The sequence below is a fragment of the Mizuhopecten yessoensis genome, unplaced genomic scaffold, assembly GCF_002113885.1.
Source record: "Mizuhopecten yessoensis strain PY_sf001 unplaced genomic scaffold, ASM211388v2 scaffold715801, whole genome shotgun sequence".
In the NCBI taxonomy this organism is placed as follows: Eukaryota; Metazoa; Mollusca; class Bivalvia; order Pectinida; family Pectinidae; genus Mizuhopecten; species Mizuhopecten yessoensis.
The window spans coordinates 36,418-45,356 of record NW_018479798.1 but is presented as its reverse complement, the minus strand read 5'-3'; the positions used below and the strand labels follow the sequence as shown (position 1 = coordinate 45,356).

The following is an 8,939-nucleotide window of genomic DNA, read 5'->3' as shown; positions in this document are numbered from 1 at the left end:
TTAGATAACTGAGATCAAAGGTCTCTTTCCCAGGTATGGCTTGGTGTTGCTGTACAGGTAATTTGATAAGTTAAGATCAAAGGTCTCTTCCCCAGGTATGGCTTGGTGTTGCTGTACAGGTAATTAGATAAGCTAAGATCAAAGGTCTCTTCCCAGATATGGCTTGGTGTTGCTGTACAGGTAATTAGATTAACTGAGGTCAAAGGTCTCTTTCCCAGGTATGGCTTGGTGTTGCTGTACAGGTGACTAGATTAGCTGAGATCAAAGGTCTCTTTCCCAGGTATGGCTTGGTGTTGCTGTACAGGTGACTAGATTAGCTGAGATCAAAGGTCTCTTCCCCAGGTATGGCTTGGTGTTGCTGCACAGGTAATTGTGCAGAGGATGGATGCTTAAGATGTTAAACTTATTTTTCCCCAGGTATGGCTTGGCCTTACTGTACAGGTAATGATACTGAATACCGTTGTCAATTCAATTTATTACCAAATGTACATTGCATATAGGCGTACAGAAATATACAGATTGATAAATACTTTACAAATATCTTGTACAATGGCGTAGAACATATAAGCAATAGATTCAATTCCATACATAATAATTACAAATTCATGAAATAGTCTTGAGTTTGGGAACATTTTAAGCTTTTCCTAAGGTAACTCAGCGGACTCTTATGAAGCATAACTTAGTTGTTTATGAAATATTACAAATAAAGCCTTAAGCTAACCAAATTTCTAGGAAATAACAAAACTTCAAAGTCACCAAAGTCAAAGCAACAAATTCAATCTGTAGCTACATCAATTATCTGTAATTCACTTACAATTTATTTTTTAATTGAAAACATAACTGAAACTGAAATGGAAGAAGATATCAGTAAGGCCCCAAGTCAAAATATAGCCGGAATTTAATGGAATCTACAACAGGTTTTTAGTAGGAATTTTGCACTACTAAATCACTGCTGTAATCTGCTTAATCACTGCTGTACACTGCTAAATCACTGTGTACCCTGCTAAATCACTGCTAAATCACTGCTGTACATTGCTGAATCACTGCTGTACACTGCTAAATCACTGCTGTACACTGCTAAATCACTGTTGTACCCTATTAAGTCACTGCTGTACCCTGTTAAGTCACTGCTTAATCACTGCTGTACACTAATAAATCACTGCTGTACTCTGCTAAATCACTGGTGTACACTGCTAAATCACTGCTGTACAATGCTAAATCACTGCTGTACACTACTAAATCACTGCTGTACCCTGCTAAATCACTGCTGTACACTACTAAATCACTGCTGTACTCTGCTAAATAACTGCTGTAATCTGCTAAATCACTGATGTACCCTGCTAATTCACTGCTGTACTCTGCCAAATCACTGCTTTACACTGCTAAATCACTGCTGTACCCTGCTTAATCACTGCTGTACACTACTAAATCACTGCTGTACCCTGTTAAGTCACTGCTGTACTCTGCTAAATCACTGCTGTACTCTGCTAAATAACTGCTGTACCCTGTTAAATCACTGCTGTACACTACTAAATCACTGCTGTACCCTTCTAAATCACTGCTGTGCTCTGCTAAATCACTACTGTACACTGCTAAATCATTGCTGTACACTGCTAAATCACTACTGTACACTACTTAATCACTGCTTAATCACTGCTGTACACTGCTGAATCACTGATGTACCCTGCTAATTCACTGCTGTACTCTGCCAAATCACTGCTTTACACTGCTAAATCACTGCTGTACCCTGCTTAATCACTGCTGTACACTACTAAATCACTGCTGTACTCTGCTAAATCACTGATGTACCCTGCTAAATCACTGATGTACCCTGCTAAATTAGAAATCACTGCTGTACACTGCTTAATCACTGCTGTACTCTGCTAAATCACTACTGTACTCTGCTAAATAACTGCTGTACCCTGTTAAATCACTGCTGTACACTACTAAATCACTGCTGTACCCTTCTAAATCACTGCTGTACTCTGCTAAATCACTGCTGTACCCTGCTAAGTCACTGCTGTACCCTGTTAAGTCACTGCTGTACACTACTAAATCACTGCTAAATCACTACTGTACTCTGCTAAATCACTGCTATACCCTTCTAAATCACTGCTGTACCCTGTTAAGTCACTGCTGTACCCTGTTAAGTCACTGCTGTACACTGCTTAATCACTGCTGTACTCTGCTAAATCACTGATGTACCCTGCTAAATCACTGATGTACCCTGCTAAATCACTGCTCTACTCTGCTAAATCACTGATGTACCCTGCTAAATCACTGCTGTACTCTGCTAAGTCACTGCTGTACCCTGTTAAGTCACTGTTGTACACTGCTTAATCACTGCTGTACACTAATAAATCACTGCTGTACTCTGCTAAATCACTGATGTACACTGCTAAATCACTGCTGTACACTGCTAAATCACTGCTGTACCCTGCTTAATTTCTGCTGTACTCTGCTAAATCATTGCTGTACTCTGCTAAATCACTGATGTACCCTGCTAATTCACTGCTGTACTCTGCCAAATCACTGCTTTACACTGCTAAATCACTGCTGTACCCTGCTAAATCACTGCTGTACACTACTAAATCACTGCTGTACACTGCTAAATCACTGCTGTACTCTGCTAAATCACTGCTGTACTCTGCTAAGTCTCTGCTGTACACTGCTAAATCACTGTTGTGCACTGCTAAATCATTGCTGTACCCTGCTTAATTTCTGCTGTACTCTGCTAAATCACTGCTGTACACTACTAAATCACTGCTAAATCACTGCTCTACTCTGCTAAATCACTGCTGTACCCTACTAACTCACTTCTGTACACTGCTAAATCACTGCTGTACACTGCTAAATCACTGCTGTACTCTGCTAAATCATTGCTGTACAATGCTAAATTACTGCTGTACACTGCTAAATCACTGCTGTACACTGCTAAATCACTGCTGTACTCTGCTAAATCTCTGCTGTACACTGCTAAATCACTGCTGTACTCTGCTAAATCACTGCTTTACACTGTTAAATCCAAGGAGGAACCACTATGTATCCAAGGAGGAATCACTACTATGTATCCAAGGAGGAACCACTACTATGTATCCAAGGAGGAACCACTACTATGTATTCAAGGAGGAATCACTATTATGTATCCAAGGAGTAACCACTACTATGTTTCCGGGTGATGGCTTTGTCTTCTTTGCCACCCTTCATTAATATAGTTTATAAAATTTCTCCTTGTGTCCATATTGGCCACACTCATACGCCTTATGTCTGCATGCTCTGGTAATGTGGTTTGGTTCACCACAATAACCACAGTACTGTTCCTTTTGTTGTGTGAAATGGGAATTGCCTCCATGCTATGATTCATTGGGTGCTGGTTTGTGAAAGTTAACACTGCTTGTTCTCTTTACCTGCTTGAGAATATGTAGATACTCATTGATGTTCCTCAATAACACACCAGGCCCTGTGTTTGTAAGGTGATTCCCATCCCTGTGTTTGTAAGGTGAATCCCATCCCTGTGGAAGTGTGTTTTGCTGGTTATTAGCTCACCTGCCCGAGGGCAAGTGAGCTTATGTCATGGTGCGGCGTCCATCGTCCGTCCGTCCTCGTCCGTCTGTCCTCGTCTGTCAACTTTTCCTTTAAACAACTTCTTCTGAAGAACGGACAGGCCTAGAGTCATGATATTTGACTGAAAGCTTCGTTGGTAGGAGCCCTACAAAGTTTGAGAACGTAAAAGACCTTGACCTGTTTTCAAGGTCACAGGGGTCAAATGTGTCAAACACTTCAAACGACTTCTTCTGACGAACTGAAAGGTATAGAATCTTTATATTTGGCTGGTGGCTTCCTGGGATAGAGCCCAACAAAGTTTGAAAATGAAAATTAGTTTGACCTTCTTTCAAGGTTACAGGGGTCAAATATATCAAAAACTTCCAACGACTTCTTCTGAAGAACAAAAAGGTATAGAATCTTCATATTTGGCTGATGGCTTCCTTGGATGGAGCCCAACAAAGTTTGAGAATGAAAATTACCTTGACCTACTTTCAAGGTTACAGGGGTCAAATGTGTCGGACACTTCAAACGACTTCTTCTGAAAAACTGAAAGGTATAGAATCTCTATATTTGGCTTGTAGCTTCCTAGGACAGAGCAGAACAAAGTTTGAGAATGAAAATGACCCTGACCTACTTTTAAGGTCACATGAGGCAGATATGTCAAACACTTTAAACGACTTCTTCTGAAGAACTTGAAGTTATAAAATCTTAATATTTGGCAGGTGGCTTCCTGGGAAAGAGCCAAACACAGTTTGCGAATGAAAATGACCTTGACCTACTTTCAAGGTCACAGTGTTTAAATATGTCAAACAGTTCAAACAGCTTTTCCTGAAGAATTAAAAGGCATAAAATTATAATATTTGGCTGGTGACTTCCTGGGATAGAACTCACCAAAGTTTGCGAATGAAAATGACCTCAACCTACTTTAGAGGTCACAGAGGTCAACAACATTTTAATGGATTTGTTCTTGAGAACTAAAAGGAATGGATTCATAAGATTTGGCTGGTAGCTTTTTGGAATGGAGCTAACCAATTTGAGAAGGAAACTGACATTGACCTACTTACAAGATAACAGGGATAAAAGAATCAAAAAGCATAGAAAGAATCTTATAATAATATTTTGCTGGTAGTTTCAACAGATGTTAATTATTTCTATTATTAATCTCTAATTATACATTCATTTGTTATGACGTGTGTCCAATTGTTTAAAAAAGGTATAAACATGTCAAGTGATATGTTAAGTCATAAATGTAAACAAACATGCTCCCTTTTCTGCACGCATGCGCAAACAGTCACCATCACGGCATTTTGAACAAACACATTTTCTGGTTCCCTTTCAATATGGTGTCCCACCCCAATTTCATGTTATTTTGATCCCCAGTGATGCATTCCAACAGCCCAATTTTTTTGAATTATGATGCATTTATCCTACATTGAGAGATATCAGAAATTTAATTCAAGAAAACATAATTGAATCTTCTTGAAATAATCATTGTGGAAATGTTTTTAGGTTCTTAATGTTCACAAGATAATTAGTTATATACCTCCTGCCTAACAGAACAATTTTCATCAACATTTGATCTATGTAATCGATTACTTTTCATAAATATTATATTCTATCTATATATGACTGCAGTGTCTTCAAATATTGATATTTTTCATAATTTGTAATTGCAGTTTATATTGAGCATATTTACAAGACTTATCTACATGGATTTTATTGAGAAAATTTGGATTTTTTAGTATTTTAGTTATGCTTGTAAAGTTATGTCTGTTTACTGGATAGACTTTAGCATACTATTGTTGTCGGGCACATGTTCTCACCTTTCACAATTCACGATATATATATATTGAAATCATACAGGCAACTTTGAAGTACAAGTCATTGATAAAAATATGCTTTTAATGGATAAAACAAAAATTCATTGGTATTTTTTTTACATACTGTCGATAACTACCTCCGATCCCCAAATTGCGGCAGTTATCGACAACCCTATTTCCGACCTTATCAATACCCCGGATGTAGATAATACGCTGACAAACGTTGCAGACGCTTCATGAGTGAAGTTGGATTACACCATTATGTGACAAATATTTCAGAAAAAAATGTTAATAAAATTCGAAGTGCCAAACATGTCTTATCGGGGCCCGTAAGGAAGGTTTAAAAACAAAAATTTGAATGTTCTCTTTGGGAAAAAAAAGTTCAGAAAATTTGTTTAACCGGTGTTGTCTGAATGGAACAGTTCCGAGGGATTCCGAAAAAGGTACGTGTACCTATCAAAAACACTGAGTGTCTGAAAAACGGTTCGTAATCGATCCAAAACGAGATAAATAGAACCGGGGGTCGATAATACCCCCCTGTCGATAACACCCTCCGTTGCTCTAGTACCTTTTCTGGACTTAGAAAAAAATGCCAATACTTGTGAAAAACTTTGGTATAACTTTATAAAGTTAGAACATTTTTAGTACAGTGGAACCCATTTATTATGTATATATATCGGTTATTATGATATTTTCCCCCCCCATGTACCGATTTTTTTCCTTCTTTATCTAGGCAAAAAAATATCGTTTATTATTATATGGTCAAAGGTAGGGCCCGCTTATTATGAGGTTTTTTTCTGCTGTGAATGGATTTTATAAGTAAGTTGTCCGTGTGAAACATCTGGACAATTACGTAATAGGTCCGGCTAATTGTACATCGCCCGAGGTAATCATCGGTCCACTCTAGGTAAATTTTTCACACCTCGCTTCACCCCAGTCAGCGGAAAACAATAGATCGACCATCGCTTGCTGGTCATACCTGTAAGTCTTAACAAAACATGTGGTGCAGTTAATTGCTGTAGGACTGTATATCAAAATATTAAAATAATTAGGCCTACCGAACACAAATTCCGATAAGACAACGAGCATGTCTTTCACAAATATTCACGGTTACCTTGACCAGTCATGTCTGAAAATCATGCCGATTTCAATGAAAATATTACTTCAGAAGGAAGACCTGTGCATTTAATCATTTAAGCAATAGTTTCTTAATTGCATAAGAAGTTGATTTCCCGTGTTTTCATTGAAAAAGACATACATTCGACAGCATGGTGCCGGAAATCGTTCCAAAGTTTTACGTTATTGTCGTAAACAACTTACGACTGCTGCTTGATTATTGTTAAAAAGGGAATATTTTTTGTTTTCAATTGTTATTGTTGTGTCCATACTATTTGTATTTAACAATAAATAGTTATGATTAATATGAGGTAGGACTTTATCGTTATTAAAGCGAAGCCCTATGCGAAAAAGTAATCTCGTGTGACTATAAATAGCCTTATCAAATTGGCCAATGAAAAGCGCGCGGGTAAATTTCGTATTCGATCGACCTCTAGATTTTGAACTCTAACCCGGCGAGTCACAAGAAGTAAACGTGTTTTGGTTTACTGGGAAGACGATACCAACTTCATCATTCCTTGAAGACAGTGGAACTAAACATATCAAATTTATTAAATAAATACAGTACCATGACTGAGACGATGGATGTTTTTTTTTTTATATAATATATGTATGATCTTTAGAGATGGGCAGACGGCAGTACTATCTGTTAAAAAACACCGATTATTTCGGTACCGATTAAAATTTCGTTTACTGAGCTACTATATTTGTTTACAATTCGGAAAGTAGATCTACTTACCAGAATCCGTTTCGGTGTATAATACGATTTTCGGTATTTGTTTATTCTTTGTTCTTCGGGGAAAGGTAGGATATTTCAGTGTGATGTTTAATTTCTAGCTTAATATATACTCAAACCCCGTGCCGAATATATATTTTTCCTATACAAGTATACACTTTTTCGTTTTTATATATCAGTTAGTACATGTTATAAAGTTAACAAACACTTTACAAATATTTAAATAATTATTGGAATTTCTCCTTCATGACAAGAAATGCATTTTAATTTCCTATCAATATATTTTAAGATTGAATAATTTCTACTTAAATGGTTTCTTACTTATTTTTTGTTAATCTGTCCTTAATTAGTAGTACTGTATTTGAATTGAAACGTAAGAGTACCCAAAATAGAAATGTCAGCAGTACAATGGATGCGGTGTTGTTTTTATAATCTTCATATATTGTTAAAAAGATTAAAAACATTCATTTTCAAAAAGGAAATTTAAAGAGAGATATCTGACAGTTTTTTAAGCAAATGACATGCAAGTAACATGCACTGTTCAAATTCTGCATTCTTCATCAAATATTGTTTAATGACGTCCTTTGAAAAAATATCGAATTTTATTTCATTTTTGTGAGTAAAAATTTCGAATTCTTTCAACTTGATAAAACTGATGTTTATGCTTCTTTTGTTTAGTGTTATTAAAATAACTTGATATTCCTATGACTTGAAAGGGAAAAAAAAAAATTCTTTAAAAACTGAAGTGTGCCATTTTAAATATTCCACAGTAAAGTTGACTGATCCCTCTCCTTCCACACTGCATGTCCTTAACCTGTTCCCTACAGAAATCTTATATATGTATAGCTCAGTATATACATCAGTTAAATTAGAGAATTCCACATTTTTTCTTATATTTCTCTTTGTCTAGATGATAACAAGAGCTGTGTACACTGATGGGGGGAAAAACAGACAGAAACAACAGATGAAGAAGTTTCAGCTCCAGCTCATTGGTCCATGAACCTCCCCCTCAACCCCCTGCTGCAAAGAGAATTAGTGCCGAAAACAAATCAAACAAAGGTAAGTTCATTGATTTAAGGTACTGATTTTGTGATCTTTTGTTTAAGCTTTTGTAATCTCATAAGTCTCCTCTGTCTTTTGTCTAACCTTATTAAAATTTGACAGCCTTTATATGTTTACAAGCTGAAATGAAAATGGCTTTCTTTTGGAATTTTGATTTCAATAATTACTAGGGCCCCACATCGAAGATGCGGGTACGTGCCCTTATAGTAATCAGGTTGTCTGTCTGTGCATTTTTTTTCTTTTGTACATTATTGATGGAAGTAAATGGAGTAAGTTTTTAAAATTTTACATGATGATTTCCCATGCATCCTAGTTCTGCTTGGTAATTTTTCGGCAGATCTGTTTCAAAATGGCTGCTAATCAGCCATAATGGATTTTAACATTAAAAAAATATTTTTTTTAGCTCTTTAATTACTGGTAAACATTTTGTAATGACATTATGAAGCAAAGTTGGTCACAATACAACAAGAAGTCAACTTATCGAAGGTCAAGGTCATTTGATCAAAGGTCAAAGTCAGATTTTGTATCTTTTTACTGCTTAACAATTTATTATGACATGATGAAGCAAAGTTGATCAGAATTAAACAAGGAGTCAACTGACCAAAGGTCATAGGTCAAGGTCACTGGATCAAAGGTTAAGGTCAAATTTTGTAGCTTTT

General features: G+C 36.5%; 1 long non-coding RNA gene across 1 annotated transcript in view; it reads left to right on the top strand.

The window, feature by feature from the left end:
• Positions 1 to 7,867: 7,867 nt before the first annotated feature.
• Positions 7,868 to 8,939, top strand: part of LOC110441265 — a 4,097-nt gene continuing 3,025 nt past the window's right edge. The window contains exon 1 of the long non-coding RNA XR_002461850.1: positions 7,868 to 8,277. This is a non-coding gene — a long non-coding RNA (uncharacterized LOC110441265). The remainder of the gene's footprint in view (positions 8,278 to 8,939) is intronic.